Source organism: Plecotus auritus (assembly GCF_963455305.1).
Source record: "Plecotus auritus genome assembly, chromosome: 4".
Lineage (NCBI taxonomy): Eukaryota > Metazoa > Chordata > Mammalia > Chiroptera > Vespertilionidae > Plecotus > Plecotus auritus.
Window position 1 is genome coordinate 121,840,999 of NC_137775.1, and position 17,722 is coordinate 121,858,720.

A 17,722-nucleotide genomic window follows, 5' to 3' on the forward strand; every position below is an offset into this window, starting at 1 on the left:
GAATAAGAGGGCTGAAAAGGCAACTGAAACAAAAGAAATATACAAAGAGAGCTAGCTTTCAATGTGCCAGAAATAACCAATTGAAATATACCGAGGAAAAACAGTTCTATTCCCAAAGAAATCAAAATTACAAGATACGGAGGAATAAATAGATAGACAAGACAAATACAAATTATGACACTGTATATAAGTTTGAAGAGAAGTTTTTAATAAATTGAGACATACCATATTCCTGGGTGGGTGTACTAAATATTTAGATATGTCAGCCCTTCCTAAATGAGTCTAGTCTTAGTCACAATTCCATATCTGAAAGAGATAATGTGTGAAATAAAAATATTTTTAAAAGAAAAATTCTGAGGGAGGACTTGCCTTCCCAAATACCACATCATTCTATGAAGCTGTAATAATTAAAATAGGATCTGAACCAAGATGGCGGCATAGGTAGACACCTAAACTGCTGCCTCGCACAACAATTTCAAAACTACAACTAAAAGACAGAACGTCTATCACCCAGAACCACGGGAAAGCTGGCTGAGTGGAAGTTCTACAACTAGAAGGAAAGAGAAAAGAGCATTGAGACATGCACAAGCGCTGAAAAGCTGTGGTACGGAGGCGTGTGAATCGGGCTGGCGGCGAGCGACTGGGTGCGCTGCTTTTTTCAACTTAAAGGGAGACAAGCTCCCGATTACTTTGAACTCCAGTTTCTGGGGAGACACTGGGGACCCAAACTCCTACGGGGAGAAGCTGGACTGTCTGCCAACGGGTCGGAAAGTGAGGGTGGCTTTCTTGCAGAGGTGCACGCAGCAATCATTGTTTACTGCGCTGGGGCGCGGGATGCAGGGACTTGGAAACGTGGAGACGGCTGACTAGCAGCCATTGCTGTTTGCCACGCCCTAGCCGAGTGACTCCCTGAGACCCCGCCCCACACAATCTACAAACCCACCCAAGCTCCACGCAGCAGTTTTTGCATATAAATGGTCTGCCCTATTGCAGCTTATCCTAACAAACTGCAGCTCTGTTCAGACAGCTCCAAAACCTCCAAACCCCAAGCAAAGAGGAGAAAACTGTAGTTCTCGCTGTAGCTCCTGCTGGGTGGCCTCAGACAGTAGTTGACCTGCACCCCATTGGAGATCCAGAAGCTAGTGTATCTAGTGGTCAGTGTGAGACGACACCAGATTTCAACTACTCACATCCATAAGTGACACATTCAAGAGGCAGACTCAGTGAGCACCAAAGCCCCACTGAAGCAAGTCTTGTCTCAGAAGGGTGTCTCCAGTGCAGCAGTTCTTCCATTATAGACACAGCGGGTCCTCACAGCCAATTGGCCTGGAGGTCATTTCCTCCCAGTGTACCAACAGCAATCAAGGCTTAACTACACCAAGACTCATCCCACAAAGGGGTGCACCAAGAGTGTCCACCTCAGGTGATAGGCTGAACCACTGGTCACCTACCACAGAAAACCACTCCATCAACACAGGGAAGCAGCAAAATACAGAGAGACAAAGAAACATATCATGATATGAAAGAAATGGAGGAAAGCAAACTACTGGACATAGAGTTCAAAACCACATTTATAAGGTTACTCAAGAATCTTCTAAAAACCGCCGAGAAACTTGATGAGACCTCCGAGGAGCTTAGTGAGACCTTCAAGGACCTTAATGAGAATGCCAAAAAAATGGAAAAGGACCAGTCAGAAATTATGCATACACTGTCTGAAATAAAGAATATACAGAAATTCAACTGTAGATCAAAGGACCCCAAGAATCAAACCAAAGATCTGAAATATGAGGAAACAAAAAACACCCAACCAGAAAAACAAAAAGAAAAAAGAATCCAAAAATATGAAGATAGTGTAAGGAGCCTCTGGGACAACTTTAAGCGTACCAACATCTGAATTTTTGGGGTGCCAGAAGAGAGAGAGCAAAATATTGAAAACCTATTAGAAGAAATAATTACAGAAAACTTTCCCTATCTGGTGAAAGAAATAGACTTACAAGTCCAGGAAGCACAGAGAACCCCAAACAAGAGGAATCCAAAGAGGACCACACCAAGACACATCATAATAAAAATGCCAAGGGCAAAAGACAAAAAGAGAATCTTGAAAGCAGCAAGAGAAAAACGGTTAGTTACCTACAAAGGAGTACCCATATGACTGTCAGCTGATTTCTCAACAGAAACTATGCAGGCCAGAAGGGAGTGGCAAGAAAAATTCAAAGTGATGAACAGCAAGAACCTACAACCAAGATTACTCTACCCAGCAAAGCTATCATTCAGAATTGAAGATCAGATAAAGAGCTTCACAGACAAGAAAAGGCTAAAGGAGTTCATCACCATCAAACCAGGATTATATGAAATGCTGAAGGATATTCTTTAAGAAGAGGAAGAAGAAGAAAAAGGTAAAGATAAAAATTATGAACAACAAAATGACAACGAATACATACCTACCAACAAGTGAATCTAAAAATCAAGTGAATAAAAAATCTGATGAACAGAATAGACTGATGAATATAATAGAATCAGGGACATAGAAAGGGAGTGGACTGACAATTCTCAGGGGGAAGGGGGTGTGAGGGGTGCGGGAAGAGATTGGACAAAAATCTTACACCTATTGATGAAGACAGTGGCGGGGGGTAAGGGCATGGGGTGGGGTGGGGAATCAGGTGGAGGGGAGCTATGGGGGGAAAAAAAAGAGGAACACCTGTAATAATATGAACAATAAAGATTTATTTAAAAAATAATTAAAATAGTATGGTATCAGTGAAGGAATAGATGGGTATATGAATGTGTGAGCACCTCCCTGGCTGCAGTTTTTTGTTTTGTTTTTTTTTAAATATATTTTATTGATTTTTTACAGAGAGGAAGGGAGAGGGATAGAGAGTTAGAAACATCAATGAGAGAGAAACATCAATCAGCTGCCTCCTGCACACCCCCTACCCAGGGATGTGCCCGCAACCAAGGTACATGCCCTTGACCGGAATCGAACCTGGGACCTTTCAGTCCACAGGCTGATGCTCTATCCACTGAGCCAAACCAGCTAGGGCCTGGCTGCAGTTTTTTATTGTGGGATTTAATTATCTGAACAACGAACTCAAATAATCTTGCATTTGAATTGTGTACTAATTCCCCCTCTTTGAGATTCACTTTTACAGGTTAAACATTCTGAAAAATAAATGGTTTAGCCTTGTTCAGTGGTTACAGAAAGGGAACTTCTCCCTATTCCCTAAATCCTACTTTAGGGAGCACTGGAAGAGAGGCCCCAAACTGGCACGTGACTCATAGACAGTCATATGAGATACTAGTGGCACGGTGCATGAGATTCGTGCACGGCGGCGGGGTGGGGGGGTGGGGGGGATGGGTTCTCAGCCCGGCCTGCACCCTCTCCAATCTGATACCCCTTGGGGGATGTTGGACTGCCGGTTTAGGCCCGATCCCACAGCCCGCTCACCCCCAACTGCCTGCCAGCCTGCTCACCCCCAACAGTTCCCCCCACCAGCCTGCTCGCACCCAACTGCCCCCACCCTGCCGGCCTGATCGCCCCCAACTTTCCCCCCTTCCCCCTGCCCGCCAGCCTGCTCACCCCCAACTGCCCTCCCCTCCTGGCCTGATCACCCCTAACGGCCTCTGCCTCGGCCCCCCCACCATGGCTTTGTCCAGAAGGACGTCTGGAAGGTCTCCCGGTCTAATTAGTATATTACCCTTTTATTACTATAGATAGCTGCTAGCAACGATGGTGTTGGGAGAATGGATCAGAGCAGGGAAAGAATAGAAGAAAGAAAGGGCCCTAGCTGGTTTGGCTCAGTGGATAGAGCATCAGTCTTTGGATTGAAGGGTCCCAGGTTCAATTCTGGTCAAGGGCACTTACCTGAGTTGTAGGTTCCACCCCCTACCCAGACTGGGCCTGTGTTGGAGGCAACCAATTGATGTGTCTCTCTCACACCAGTTTTTCTCTCTCTCCCTCTTCTCTGCCTCCCTTCCACTCTCTCTAAAAATCAATGGAAAAAATATACTCATGTGAGGATTAAAATAATAATAATAATAATAATAATTGTAAAAATGGGCTGGATCAGAAAGGAATATGATAAAACCTTTTGTGTGGGGGTGGATGTGATTGTATAGCTAACCATAGCAGGAGCTGTATTTTTAATTCACAGTCAAAGGCCTGCATGCCCCATACATGTTTTAAGGAACACAGAGTACCTGTGGGCAAGTGAGATGTATAGCAGCAGCCAGTGCCTTAAAACATGAAGACCGCATACCTCATTACTCCCTGGAGGTTCAGGTACAGTGCTACCCAAAGGGCTGTTCCAAAAATAAAAAATGGGTGGTTCCAGGGACAGTGCCTCTAACACTGTGGCCCAACCATTTCAACCTAAGACTCATATCAGTTGCTATAATTATCACCTTGAAACAGGACATGCATTTCTTGTTATATATAGATAGCAGCGACATATATTTGGATGTCAGTGTCATTATTGTACCTTCCTCAGAATAACAGTCTTATTCAATAGTCCTTCACTGCTCGGTCACACCCCTCCCTGACACTCCCTCACCAGAGGGTCCCAAAGAAACCAGAGGCACTGTTAAAAAATCTGATATACTTTGTTTGCACTTTGAGAAAACCAGCAGGAAAAGCCAACTTCCAAAATAAGCAAGTGTGGAAGTGCTTATCAGCATTATGAACAGATATCCTTTTAAACATATGAATTACTCAAAGCATGCTTTATTGTGTATTTATAGGTGATGAACTACTTGAGGAATAGACTTCATAAAAATAGTGGGTACCATGTTCATTGTATTACTGTTATTTTCATTATTATGGTTATTATTATCATTGTTTCTATCACTTTCAATTTACAGATGAATAAATTGAGACAGAAAATTTAAATAACAAAGCTAGCATGACAGAGATAGTAGGTGGTAAAACAAAGCTTGTTCATAGGGCTGTCATCAGTAACATATTTTCATTTATTTACCACACAGCATTTCCTTTTTTGTCTTATTTTAAGCATTATTTTATAAATTTTTAAAAATTGATTTCAGAGAGGAAGGGAGAGGGAGAGAGGAATAGACACATCAATGATGAAAGAGAATCATTAATCGGCTGCCTCTTGCACACCCCCTACTGAAGATCGAGACCGCAACCTGGGCATGTGCCCTTGATCAGAATCGGACCAGGGACCCTTCAATACACAGGCTGATGCTTTATTCACTGAGCCAAACCAGCTAGGGCAAGCATTGTTTTAAATATTTTATGATAAAAGGATTTGTATAATAACTGTTCTATAAATGGATAAAACAGGCACAAGTTGATTGGTCTAAGAGCAGAAATGTTCTTGAAATGTGCTGAAACACATTTTAAAATGTTGGGTATACATTTCCCCCAAAATTGCATTATACTCTAATTCTTTATATGAATTTTTAATATTATAAGCTTTTTAATGTATTGTAAAAAAACCAAAAAAATTCACAATGCTGGTTGCTTTTAGTAGAGTTCTTTATTGAAAAATCCCAAATTAGATTAGTAATTATAAAATAATTATAAACTTCAACCTTGACTTTTTCAAGACACGGTCAATAGCAGCATAAATACAAAATATTTCTTGAGGTTTGCTCCAACAAATACAACCTCTTCTATCGCAAAGAAGAGTTAGGTCCTCTGATTACTGTTTCCCAAATTTTGAAATAAAACTGCTAAGGTCATGATAATGCATGTGTTTATTCATTAACACCAAGTAAAAAGAATGGGTCAGAGAGATAAGAAGGAAAACAAACACATGGAAGTGCTCCTTTAAGCCGAGGGAGTAAAAGAAGGGACCGAGGACAGCAAATCCAAGAGGGCCTGCAAAATAAGAAACAAGAAGTGGTGATCAACCTGGACACTGGGAGGTCGCTGAGACCCTTAAGAAGAATTGTTTTTGTGGAGTGGTGGGGACAGAAGCCAGGTGGCCCTGTGAATGCTGACTGTGGCCCGAGTTAATCCAAGCATGACCACGTCAAAACAAATCTAAGGCTGATTATTTTCCTTAGAAAATCAGTGAAAACACTGAACTTACTGGGTTTTTTAAACAGAAAACAAACAACTGTCCCCAATTTAAATGCTGATTTTCTCCTTGCTTCGGATCGGCTGCTCACTTTTTTAGAATATACATGTTCTATAGTATAATCTGACCTAAAGATTCTTGATCAGATTAGATGCCACTGACTGTCATACCCCATCTGTACATCACATTGACAGCTATTAAATGCAAACCAAAGGAAAGACAGTAAATTTGTATGACAATAAGATTGTACTTAGTGAGATTTCACCTGAGTCTAAAAGATAAAGAATGAGAAATAGTGTGTGTTAAAATTGAGGAAGAGTGGATTTGGGTCTTCAGCCTCATAGATGTCATGTCTCTAGAACAACTGATTTAAAAATATGGTTTAATTCTATGCACGGGGTCCTGCTTTGCTCCTCCCGCAGGAACCCTCATTGCAGCTGGGTTAGTGGATCCTTTGTTTTCAGGAGAGTTCTTTGAACCAATCAGGACACAGATAATTTTATTATACCTTTGTGGGTTTGTGTTTCTTTTGATGAAGAGTCTAGAGAAGTCATGGGTAATACTTTACTGTGTGCCAAGAACCACTTATGTTTCAGTTGTACAAGGTCAGATCTTAATTTAACCACCAACTGGGTACTTAATTTTAGATACACAGAGGAACACATTGGCTCCATGGCACTTCCTCTGGTTTAGGAAGGCAAGGCCCTGGATAAGAATGACAAGACGATCATTCCAAAAGGTGAGATTATGAAATATTTGATCTGTCCCTCACCAAATAGCTTATTACATAGTTTAGGATTAAGAATATTTGAAACAGATGGAAATACATATTACGGTAGTTTCTCATTACTTTCTTTCCAATTGATCACCATGGGTTTGCCTGTCTAGGGCCTTTTTTATTATAGAATAAAGCCAGGGTTGTTTTGTTTGTTTATAGAGTATAAACTCAATTATATAGTTATTAATCACAATAAACAATAGCATCATGAGAAAAACAGATCAAGAATAAATATGTTTATAGGAAGGATCAATATACACACTATGGAAGGGTCTTAGCTGGCCCTGGTTTCTGAAAAAAAGTTAAATGATTATTGTCAATAATTAAAATAAATTTCTATCTAGGCCTTTTTATCATGATAGTAAAAGATGGATGCTTTTCATTCAGATCAAAAATTCTTTAAATTCTTTTAAATCAGAAGAAGAAAAGGAACTCAATAGAATTAAAAATCTGCTTCTGCAAATTAAATGATAGAATCTTGAGGTTGGCAAGTCCTTAGAATTTATCTGATACCATCACCCATCTTGTTCTTAAATGAACAGATAACTTCTAAGAAAGCATCTACATCTAAAATAAAATTATTTCTATGCAATAGTAGTGATACGGAATGGAAGTTCTAACACTGCTTTGTGATGAGGACATTATTGTCATAAAATATAATTTTAGACTTCTGCTGTTTTTATGGGAATACTTCAAATGAAAACTTACCTAATATATTTATATTTCTACTGGAGTTGTCTGATAGGTTTGCTGGTTGTTTGCTTAAACCCTTTAAAAAACTTTTTCTGAGGCTTATGAATATTAGGATTACAAGATGAGACCCTCTTTTCATTAATTCCATGAGAGTAGCTGAGTCATATGCTGTAGTGGTTAAACTTGAGTTGCTCTAGTATCAAATGACTGCGTGGTAAATTACCTAACCACTCCGTGCCTCACTTAGTTTGCTCATCTGTGAAGTGAGGGGAAAGTGTGTCGTAGAAATTAAATAACAATCTATTTAATGTGCTCAGCATAATGCATGTCACAGTTAAGCACTCAATAGATATTACTTCTAATAATTATCAAATTCAATAACACATATTTATTGAGCACCTACTGTGAGCTTGACTCCCTGCAAAAACTTTGGAAGGGAAAGGAGGGGAGAGATTAATGTTGTTTGTGGGTAAGATCTAGAATGCATTATTTAAGGGCAGCAAACTCCCTGAAGGCATGGATCCTTGTGTCTAGTACTGTGACTAGAACATAGCAGACATCAAATACCTGTTTTTGAGTGAGCAGGTAGGATGTTCTGAAAATCCTTAGGAAAAAAAATATAATCACTGAGAACTGGTGGGTCAACTCTTCTCCTTTGTATTTTTTATTTAGTAGAGAAGGGGAATGTAGATAATGTGCATCTGTATTTCAACAAGGTATTTGGAAGTATCTCTTGATGATGGTCTTATTATTGAAAAAGAAACGTTAATACTAGATGTTGATGTCTTTGGGAGGACTTGTACCTGGATAAACATATTTTCTTAAACAATAGATCAACCTGAAGGCCTCTGTCCTATGCCAATTTCTGTTCGACATTTATCATCATTAATAGAGCAGATAGACATAGAGAAAACATGCAAATAGATCTGCAAATAGAACAATACTTGGAGGGATAGAAAATGCATTAGATCTTAGCAGCCTGCAATAAAGGTCAAATCTAAAAAAAGAAAGAAAGAAAATGTAATAGAATTAAATAAATTATATTATAGAATTGCACTGCTATAATGTGGGGAGAATATGACTTGTAGAATTTGAATCAAGTGTGTAGCATGATAGTCCCCCAATTAATTTGAGCTTGGGCTATATTAACAGATCCACAGTGGCTGGGGAAAAGGAGATGGTCACCCCTGCTTAATGTTGCATTTATTTGACTGTAGCTGCTGTCAGAGCCCATGGCCCAGAGCCTCTTTTAGAAAGTGATGGATATTAAAGAAGTGTGTTTACAGGAAAGCAATCAAGATTGTAGAGGGAGGTGAACCCACATCATAGGAAGGACGCATGTCCAGCCTTGGGAGGAGAAGGCTCAATGGAGACCTAACAGCCTTCGTGGGAGATATTTAAAGGCTTTCATGTGGCAGAGGAACAACATTTTCTCAGGGTGACTCTGAGGAATACCCGGGTCATAGAACAAGGATTTGAGGAGATGAGTTCAACTTCAGTGTTTTTCCTAATTGTTAAACCTTGCCAAAGATGAAGGACAGTGTGAGATATAGTAAGCTTCTTGCCACTTTGGTGTTCAAGCTGAGACTGGGAAATTACTTGTTGGGCCTGTTGTAAGTGGGATTTACAGGTGGAGCTACCCAATGGTCTTTAACTCTGAAGTGAAATGATTTGAGAGAAAAAAAAAGGAGAGGGAAATGTCAGAGTGCCTGTTCAAGGTTGAGGAATAGAGCTAGAACTGCCAAACAAGCTTTAAAATTCTACTTTCCCACTCCGGAGGAGTGCATTCACAGGATATTAACATGTTTATTAACATGTAATGTTCATTGACTACTTGCAACATGCCAGACACAGCTAGTGAGGCAGCTACCCTTGGAGGGCAGGATTTGAACAAAGGTTCAACTACCACACTCACCCGTCTCCAGCAGAAATCAACGGCCTGAACATGAATTCAAAATAAATATGAAGAAATGCAAAGCTCATTATTTTTTGAGTGAGTTTTAAGCAGAAAATGATTTGATTTGAGCACCAGACACGAACTTCTATCATGTCAAACAAAATATACCATGCCTAGGAACAAATATTTTTAGAGAGAGTATATATATAGGTGAATATATGGATGTGCATTTTCAAATACATATACATGTATACATATACAATAGTTTTTATGAAGGTCTAGGATATTTAACTTGTATTGTTATTGTAGCTATTGGATGCAGTCAGAACATTTTTTTACTCTATAACTCAGTTTTATAAACCAAATTTAGCTGTTTTATTGTCTGTATTGGCCCCACCTTGCTCCAGAGCTGCTACACACTAATTAGTGGAAAATACTTTTGGGGCCATGCAGACGGACATAATAACTTAGATAATGAAAGGACTTGGATGACTCAGGTGAATCTGTCTTTCTGATTTCCGCTTTTCCTCAATCCAAGACTCTCCCTCCACCAGGTTTCATCTGCTTGACTACAAATTTGATCAATTTTCACTCTTCCCAATGTCACCAAGGTCCCTGGCTTGCCCGTAAGTGACCTATCTCACCACCCCTAAGGCTCAGCCTGTGAGCCAGATGCCAGGCCAGTTTCTGGAAGGCTCTGGAAGCTCTGGCTCCATAAAGTCAATCAAAGTGGCTGGTCATGTCTGATTAAATGAGCATCATTCTCACACACCAAGCTTTCTCCCTGGCATTGATAAGTCTTCAAGGATATGAATTTTAATAACTATATAGTTTTCCATTGTTTGGGTATACAATAATGTCTTATACAAATTCCCTCTTGTTGGACATTTTATATTGTTTCTTTTTTTAAAATATATTTTTATTGATTTCAGAGAGGAAGGGAGAGGGAGAGAGAGGTAGAAACATCAATGATGAGAGAGAAACATTGATCTGCTGCCTCCTGCACGCCCCCCACTGGGGATCAAGCCCACAACCCAGGCATGTGCCCTTGACTGGAATCGAACTCAGGACCCTTCAGTCCACAGATTGACGCTCTATCCACTGAGCCAAACTAGCTAGGGATTATATTGTTTCTAATGTGTTGTCAGTTTACTGGTAAATGTGGCTGAGATGAACATTTTCACATACAAATCTTTTTCCATATCTCTGATTATTTTATAAGATTCCTAGATTAAAAATTAAAGACAAAGGATAGGGCTTTTTAAAAATCATATTATCATACTAGAAGTGATAGGGCACATTTATTCATATTTTGTCTCTTCATAGGCCATGCTTACTCTATTCTTTTCTAGTCTACATTTCCAATCCCTAAGAAATCACATACTTGTGAATCTAAAGCCCCTTTCTATTCAATGTGTCATTTTTCAAAAGCTAGCATGCATCTTCCTACCTCTCTGTCATGGGTGAATTTGACTTGGAAATCAATAGTGGAGACTAAAAATGTCTAATTTTGTAATATGAAACTGCATACAGGTTAAACTAGTATGACAGTTTACTTAGAAATTAAGCCTCAGTTAATGCAGTCCCAAAATTAGAAGTGAACTTGGCAAAAACATATGTATGACAGAGAAAGAAAACACAAGGTTAATCTATTATTTTTTTTAAAATAAATCTTTATTGTTCAGATTATTACAGTTGTTCCTCTCCCTGCCCCCCATAGCTCCCCTCCACCCGGTTCCCACCCCACCCCATGCCCTTACCCTCCCCCGCCCACTGTCCTCATCCATAGGTGTATGATTTTTGTCCAGTCTCTTCCCGCCACCCCCCACACCCCTTTCCCCCCAAGGATTGTCAGTCCACTCCCTTTCTATGCCCCTGATTCTATTATATTCACCAGTTTATTCTATTCATCAGATTTTTTATTCACTTGATTTTCAGATTCACTTGTTGATAGATATGTATTTGTTATTCATAATTTTTATCATTGCTTTTTCTTCTTCTTCCTCTTCTTAAAGAATACCTTTCAGCATTTCATATAATAATGGTTTGGCAGTGATGAACTCCTTTAGCTTTTTCTTATCTGTGAAGCTCTTTATCTGACCTTCAATTCTGAATGATAGCTTTACTGGGTAGAGCAGGGGTCCTCAAACTACGGCCCGCGGGCCACATGCGGCCCACCGAGGACATTTATCTGGCCCGCCGAGTGCCGCTGCCTGTCCTGCTTAGCAGCTGACTCGTCCCGGGCCTGCAGTGCGCATAGGAATTTGTTCATAGTGGGGTTTTTTAACTATAGTCCGGTCCTCCAATGGTCTGAGGGACAGTGAACTGGCCCCCAGTTTAAAAAGTTTGAGGACCCCTGGGGTAGAGTAATCTTGGTTGTAGGTTCTTGCTATTCATCACTTTGAATATTTCTTGCCACTCCCTTCTGGCCTGCATAGTTTCTGTTGAGAAATCAGCTGACAGTCGTATGGGTACTCCCTTGTAGGTAACTAACTGTTTTTCTCTTGCTGCTTTTAATATTCTCTCTTTGTCTTTTGCTCTTGGCATTTTAATTATGATGTGTCTTGGTGTGGTCCTCTTTGGATTCCTTTTGTTTGGGGTTCTCTGTGCTTCCTGGACTTGTAAGTCTATTCTTTCACCAGGTGGGGGAAGTTATCTGACATTATTTCTTCAAATTGATATTTGAAGATATTTTTCAATATCTTGCTCTCTCTCTTCTTCTGGCACCCCCATAATTCAGATATTGGTATGCTTGAAGTTGTCCCAGAGGCTCCTTACACTATCTTCATATTTTTGGATTCTTTTTTCTTTTTGTTTTTCTGGTTGGGTGTTTTTTTGCTTCTTTGTATTTCAAATCTTTGACTTGATTCTTGCGATCCTCTAGTCTGCTATTGGATCTCTGTATATTATTTTTTATTTCAGTCAGTGTATGCTTAATTTCTATTTGGTCCTTTTTCATATCCTCGAGGGTCTCACTAAATTTATCGGCCTTTTCTAGAAAATTCTTGAAAAACCTTATAACTGTGGTTTTGAACTCTGTGTCCTATAGTTTGCTTTCCTCCATTTCTTTCATTTGTGACCTGTTTCTTTGTCTCCGCATTTTGGCTGCTTCCCTGTGTTGAAAGAGTGGCTTTGTGTGCTAGGTGTCCTATAGGGCCCAGTGGCTCAGCCTCCCCAGTTACCTGAGGTGGACACTCTTGGTGCACCCCTTTGTGGGCTGTGTGCACAGTCTTGTTGTAGTTAAGCCTTGATTGTTATTGGTATCACTGGGAGGAATTGACCTCCAGGCCAATTGGCTGTGAGGATCAGCTGTGTCTATGATGGGAGAACTTCTGTGCTGGAGACACCCTTCTGAGACAAGACTTGCTTCATTGGGACTTTGGTGCTCACTGAGTCTGGCCCCTGAGTGTGTCCCTTATGGATCTGAGGAGTTGTAATCTGGATGGTCCCACTCTGACCACTGGGTACACTGGCTCTTGGATCTCCCAGGAGGAACTAATTTAGCCTCTGCCTGAGGCCACCCGCAGGAACTACAGAGAGATCTGCAGATTCCTCTTCTTTGTTTGGGTTTTTGAGGTGCCCAGATGAGGCCCAGTTGTGAAGCAATGGAAGCTGCTGCGGGGCCTTGGGCCTTCTTTTGGATGTTCTGGGTCTCTCTGACTCAGCTGCAGTTTGTTAGTTAATTTTAGATTTCAAAGGACCAGGCCATTCATATGCAAAAGCTTCTGCACAGAGCTTGGATGGGGTGGGGTCTCAGGGCTGAGCAAATAGCAATGGCTTCCTGTCAGCCCTGCCCTAAGAGGCCCCTGGGTCTCAGTGTCCCTCGGTAATCACTGCAAGCACCTCTGAGAGAAAGCCTCCCTCGAGTTCCGCCCGATGCCAGTTTCTCCCCAGTCTGGGTCCCCAGAGTCTCACCCAGAACTGGAGTTCAGAGCAGTCTGGAGCTTGTGTTTCCCTCCCGATTGAAAAAGACAGCCACGTACTCAGTTGACAGCCTTTTCCGCGTGTGCGCGCCTCCGTACCTCTGCATTTTATTTCCGCAGCTCCTCTGAGTCTCAGTGTGCTTTTCTCTTCCCTTCTAGTTGTAGAATTTCCACTCAGCCAGCCTTCCTGTGGTTCTGGATGATGTCCGTTCTGTCTTTTAGTTGTAGTTTTGAAGTGGTTGTGCAAGGCAGCAAGTTCAGGTGTTTACCTATGCCACCATCTTGGTTTCTCAAGGTTAATCTATTCTTTTGCTGATTTTCATAGTAGTATATATTCAATCATCCAATTTTTCATTCATTCCACAAATACTTTGTGAATTTCTATCACATGCCAGATCTTACTTGGTGCCTGGAGACCAATATATCCATTTTGCCTTTTTATATCTTCTCTAAAATGTTCAGTTCTCTCTCTTTGAGGCAACATAAAAGTAGCATTTGTTTCCTGGGGAGGGGGGGGAAGAGAAAGAGAGAGAGAGAGAGTTTTAGCAGAACAAGTGGTGCTGTTAAAGATGCTGTTTGAACTGGTCTATTTCTCTCTGTTATCCACAGGATTTCTCTCTGATAGAAAAGGCAAATACCATCAGTCTGTTCTCTGCGTCTGTGAGTCTGTTTCAATTTTGTTTGTTGGTTTATTTTGTTCTTTAGGCTGATGGGCTGCCAGAGGGGAGGGGAGTTGGGGGACTGGGTGAAAAAGGTGAAGAGATTAAGAAGTACAAATTGGTAGTTACAAATCAGTCACAGGGATGTAAAGTACAGCATAGGGAATACAATCAGTAATATTTATTGCAATCGCTATGTATGGGGCCAGGTAGGTAATTGAAATATCGGGGGGGGGGGGGGGGGAGCACTTTGTAACATATGGAATTGTCTCTAACCACTATGCTGCACACCTGAAAATAACAAAAAATAATATTGAATGTTAACTGTAATTGAAAAATAAAAAATTTCACCTGGAGGAAAAAAGAAAAGAAAAGGCAAATACCACGAAGAGGGAATTGCTGTAACTCATAGCTTGTAAATAAAAGTCGTTTGTGCCTATGGGGTGGGACCTGGTTCTGACAGAGTGTCGCCTCTCTTTGGCATCTCTTGGGGACTAGTTAACGCTGATGCCTAAGGAAGCCCTTTATTTGACTTGCCACTTGTGCTGAAAAAACGAAGGATCTGAAAAAACAAAGTGTGTAGCCACCAAATAAAAACCAAAGTTATTACAAAATTTTATTTATATTGACTTCAATATATCTTTAACATTATACAACATTTCACAAATAGATGGTCAAAATGCAGAAAAGGAGAATGCCCATTGTTTGTATATAGCTATATTGCCTTAACAAAACCAAAAAATGGAAATGCCCTGTAATTATTGCTGTTCCTCTCGTAGGACAGATCCTGATGAAACTCTCGGGACCTCCAGCAGAAGAACTCCTCACTCAAGGGCCGGAGACGATTAAGGTAAAGGACAATTCCTCAGGGTATCAGGGTCTCCCCTTCCACACAGCAGGACCTGCACCCCCTGCAGAACGGCAGGGTTTAGCTGGGGGCTGGCCTTTGTAGAAAACTGTGAGCAGAGCCACATTTTACTGTATTGCTCTTTTCTTCTCCTCTCTTATCACCTCCCACTAGACTCAGTCTTAGACCCTCTGCCATCATCCCCTCACATTTAACTATCCCAACAGATTCTGATTCTGCCCTGGGGCTATTGGCATTTTAAAAGGGACACTGGAAGATGGAACAATAAGCTCTCCCAGAGAGAACCTCTGACTGACGTAACAGAATTACACTGATGTGATTGGTGTTGGGGGCAGTGTTACATTATGGACCCAAAGCCCTTCCCTGCAACTTGGAAGCAATAGTCCACTACAGGAACTCCTTTTAAAATATATATATATATATATTTCTTTATTAATTTCAAAGAGGAAGGGAGAGGGAGAGAGCGATAGAAACATCAATGATGAGAGAGAATCATTGATCGGCTGCCTCCTGCACGCCCCCTACTGGGGATCGAGCTCCAACCCAGGCATGTGCCCTTGACCGGAATTGAACCTGGGACCCTTCAGTACATTCGCAGGCCGACACTCTATCCACTGAAGCAAACCAGCTAGGGCCACTCCAGGAACTCTTAAGGCCAGCCCTGTTTAGGATTCACAGAAATGATTTCGTTTTTGTTTTTCCCAAGACAGAGTGTGAGGGTGAATGGGCGAAACAGATTTGGATGTCATTGGAAATAAACAATCTATAGGGAACAAAGTCATATTTGCCCTGGTTGAGGGAAAAGGAGGACCTTGGTCGGTCCTGTTCTGTGGGAGCTCCCAGGTTTCAAGGGAAGCTCTGTGGGGCCTCACAAACTTATCAACAGTTTGCTATTATCACGGGTCACGGATTAGAGGTAGTTTAGAGTCCAGGGCAGAGAGGTTACCAATACATGTAGCCAGGTTGCCTCCTGTATCATACCTTGCAACATCATCCAACCTCCTGACCACTTGGGTCAGGCACCAACTGGCATGCTGATCCTGTTTTTCAGACTGTAATGTGTAGACTCCAAAACAAAAGTACAGAATGAAGGCAAATCTAGGACACCTCGGACCGTCCTAAGCTCAAAGCTTATCACCTGGACCCAAAGAGAAAGATTTGTGTATCCTGGAAGCTATTTTTTATTTTTGGAAGGCATTGTCATCAAGACTGGCTGTTAAGAGCAAGATCAGAGTGTTTTCTTTTTAAGGGCAGCAGACGGTGTGTGGGTTGTTTTCCTGCAGCTTTGGAAAGACCTTCAACACGAAGATACCTGTCCAGACTCGTACGTGTTAGCTCTGTGACACTGGGTGGGTTTTTTAACCTCTTGAAGCCCAAATTTCCACTTATGCACAATGAATCTATAATACTTAAAGGTGGAACTGGAGGATTTAAAGCAAGGTGGTGCGTGCAAAGTGCTATGCACGGTGCTGGAAACAACATAATCACTCAATGATTTATGGCTATCGTTATAATCACCATTTTTATTATTACCCAAGAGAATCTAAAACTTACATGACCACCCACTCTCTTTTCCACTATCTAAATCTAGGATTTTACTCAGCCCATCTGTAAAGTAGTAATTTTTGACATCTGAATAACACATTTAGCATCTGAGAATCCTTAATTTAATGGCTATTTACCTGGCATACACGAGGCCTCGGAAAACACATGCGTGGAGAGACTGTATTGTTTTCATCAAAGCAAGGCTGACCAGTGCTTTAAACAAAATGGCTAACTGTCCAATCTGATTGTCCCAGTTATGTTGTAAACCAGCTACTTATGGAAAATAAATAAGTAGTGGGATTCTTCAGAACAGGATTGGCAAACTATTATTTAGAAAGGGTCAATGAATTTTGCCAGTCCGAGCAGTGGGGCACCTGTAAATAGGTCTTCAAGGATGTTAAAAGAGTATTTGGCCTTCCCTCAGGTACCTGGCTGGTATTTTACTTGAAGATTGTTTCCAGCCTGGCAGGCGTGGCTCAGTGGTGGAGTATTGACCTATGAACCAGGAGGGCACCGTTTGATTCCCGGTCAGGGCACATGTCCAGATTGCGGGCTCTATCCCCAGTGTGGGGCATGCAGGAGGCAGCTGATCAATGATTCTCTCTCACCATTGATGTTTCTATCTCTCTCTCCCTCTCTGTTCCTGTCTGAAATCAATTAAAATATATATATATATATTTAAAAATTGTTTCCAGCCTTCATTTGGCATTGAGTCCAGTCATTTTAATTTTGAGGTACAGATAAATAACTCTTCCTGCCCTTCTCGTTGTGTCTTTTTAAAAAATTATCTTTATTGTTGAAACTATTACAGATGACCCTTTGTTTTTTTCCCCATTGATACCCTCCACCCTGCACCCTCCCCTCCCAGGCCTTCACCACACTACTGTCTCTGTCCATGGAGTATGCATATATGCATGTAAATTCCCTGCTTAATCTCTCCCCACCCACCCACCCCCACCCCCACCTTCCCTCTGAAATTCATCCGTCTGTTCCATGCTTCTATGTCTCCGGATCTGTTTTGTTAGTCATATAGATTCCACATATGAGTGAGGTCCTGTGATAGTTATCTTTCCCTGACTGGCTTGTTTTGCTTAGCATAATACTCTCCAGGTCCATTCATGCTGTTGCAAATGTATATGAAAACCTTCTTTTTTACCGCCTTATAGTATTCCATTGTCATTGTGTCTTAATGTCTCTAGACCCATTCCAATGATGCACCCTGTCTCTCTGACATGTTAGGGCACCTGCACACAGATCGGTGCCTTCATCTTAAGCTTTCAGAAAAAGGATGGAGACAGCTCGCGTTCGGTGGGGGTTG

The 17,722-nt window shown here is 41.2% G+C and overlaps 1 protein-coding gene across 9 annotated transcripts in view; it reads left to right on the forward strand.

Annotated features, from left to right (window-relative positions):
- Window positions 1–6,672: 6,672 nt before the first annotated feature.
- Window positions 6,673–17,722, forward strand: part of ASB15 (ankyrin repeat and SOCS box containing 15) — a 37,961-nt gene continuing 26,911 nt past the window's right edge. For 5 of the 9 annotated variants that reach the window (XR_013960401.1, XR_013960402.1, XM_080664524.1 and 2 more), the window contains exons 1-2: window positions 6,673–6,780; window positions 14,771–14,841. The gene's annotated coding sequence lies outside the window, so the exon portion shown is untranslated. Of the gene's footprint in view, window positions 6,781–13,941; window positions 13,993–14,770; window positions 14,842–17,722 lie in introns of all 9 variants that reach the window. The other 4 variants (XR_013960403.1, XR_013960404.1, XM_080664525.1 and 1 more) reach the window with 1 other exon arrangement.